This window comes from Dipodomys ordii, unplaced genomic scaffold (genome assembly GCF_000151885.1).
Source record: "Dipodomys ordii isolate 6190 unplaced genomic scaffold, Dord_2.0 Scaffold259, whole genome shotgun sequence".
In the NCBI taxonomy this organism is placed as follows: Eukaryota; Metazoa; Chordata; class Mammalia; order Rodentia; family Heteromyidae; genus Dipodomys; species Dipodomys ordii.
The window spans coordinates 1,003,734-1,005,737 of record NW_012267475.1 but is presented as its reverse complement, the minus strand read 5'-3'; the positions used below and the strand labels follow the sequence as shown (position 1 = coordinate 1,005,737).

Genomic DNA, 2,004 nt, shown 5'->3' with positions numbered 1-2,004 from the left:
GTCCAGTCAGGTCCTACTCTCCCCTCCCCAGACCAAATCTTTGGTCAAACCCCTGTTGGTACCATGGGAACCACTAAGGGCATCAAGTCACCCAATTTAAAGTGGAACAGAACTTCTCATTCTAAGCTATTCTTTCAACTTCTTGTTCAGCCCCTGCCTCCTAAGACTTCTCTCCATAGATGAATATGCACATTCACAACCTAGGAACTGTTACTGCTGCCCTGTAGCAGTCTGGATGACATCTCAGTCTTCAATCCCTAAAAATGACCCCTTTGCGTCAGCAGAAATAGCCAGAGAATCAGTGGCTCTTCACAACTGTCAAAAGGCTAGAACATTAGGTATGTTCCCTTTCCCCCTCATCTCCTGCTTTCCATCTATTCTCTCCTGGAAAGTACAGCCCTATAGCCTTTGCCGAATCACCTGAGGGAAACCAGTAATCAGTCACCTCTAAGTGTCAATCCCCTGAGTTGGCAAAGACCCCTTGACTCTGAGGTCACTTCCTTATCCTTTAGGGTCACTCACTTATCCACCATGGTCATGCCTCCTCTGGCCAGAGAGTTCCATAGGCTCTGAGGTCATTTCTGCATCCACTATGGCCACACCTCCTCCTGGCCTTCCCCTATTTAATGCCTCTCCCCTACCCTAAATTTTCACTCTCTGCATTGTGGTTTCCAGCTCAGGTGGGCTGGCAGTGTGCTCTCCTTCTTGCTCTTGCTTCTGGGTAAATCAACTCTTGCCAAAGAAGATGGTGCTCACCAGCTTTTTACCCGCACCTACTCAGCTATCCCAGGACCAACTTGAAGCTGAAGAGAAGGCAAGATCTCACAGTTCCTGGCAGACCAGCCTGGCCTCCTCACGCAGAGGACCTCCCCCATATGGGTGCCGAAAAGGTTGGAATCCTCGCTCGCTAGAAGATTTTGGAGATGGAGGTGCTTTTCCAGAGATCCATGTGGCCCAGTATCCACTGGATATGGGAGGACAACAAACCAGGTCCAATGCGCTGGCTATTCAGGTCAATCCTGAAGGAAGAATTCGGTACGATGCAATTGCTTGACAAGGTCAGTCAAAAGACAAGGTCATTTACAGCAAATACACTGACCTGGGGCCACAGGAGGGGATGAATGCCGGTAATCCAGACCCACAGAGACCCGGCGAAGAAGCTATTCAAGAGATCACAGCAAAAACAAGGGTAGCCTTAGAGAAGTGTGTGCAGCAGAAGGTTGCCACAGCCATGCCAGTTCAGGCAGCTGATCAACTGGCTCCTGCTCAGTATCTGCGATACACACCATCTCAGCAAGGAGTGGCATTGAACTCTGGAGCTACACAGAGGCTCATTTGCATGGTAGAGATGCAGACAGATCTGATGGAGCCTCCGAGGTTCTGGATCAACCAGAAGATTCCCCAGGGACCACCTTTTCCTCCTGCACCTGTCATGCACTCTCCAAGCCAAAAGATGGCTGCCAAGGAGCAACAAGAGTGGAAGATTCCTCCTTGCATCTCCAACTGGAAAAATGCAAAGGGTTATACAATTCCCTTAGACAAGCGACTGGCCGCCGATGCAAGAGGACTTCAGATGGTACACATCAATGAGAACTTTGCCAAACTCGCCGAAGCTCTCTACATTGCCGATCAGAAGGTTCAGGAGGCTGTGGAAACATGGGCCCAAGTGGAGAGAAAAAGGGCTCAGAAAGCAAAAGAGAAGCATGAAGAGAAACTTAGAGTGATGGCCCAAAAAGCCAGGAAGAGGAGAGCTGGCATCAAAACCCATGTGGACAGAGAAGATGGGGAGGCAAGTTGGAGGGAGGAGATCCGGCACGAGAGGCAAAAAGAGAGACAGCACAACTGGCATCTTTCCAGGGCAGCTGCCGAGAAGAGATGGAAACAACAGAGGAAGGAACATCGAGATATCACTGAAGTCATTGCTCTGGGTGTCCCCAATCCTGGAACCTCCAAGGAAGTTTGGTATGACCAGAGGCTCTTCAACCAGTCCAAAGGTATGGACAG

General features: G+C 50.0%; 1 pseudogene; it reads left to right on the top strand.

The window, feature by feature from the left end:
• Positions 1-745: 745 nt before the first annotated feature.
• On the top strand, positions 746-2,002 carry LOC106001023 (annotated as a pseudogene).
• Positions 2,003-2,004: the final 2 nt, after the last annotated feature.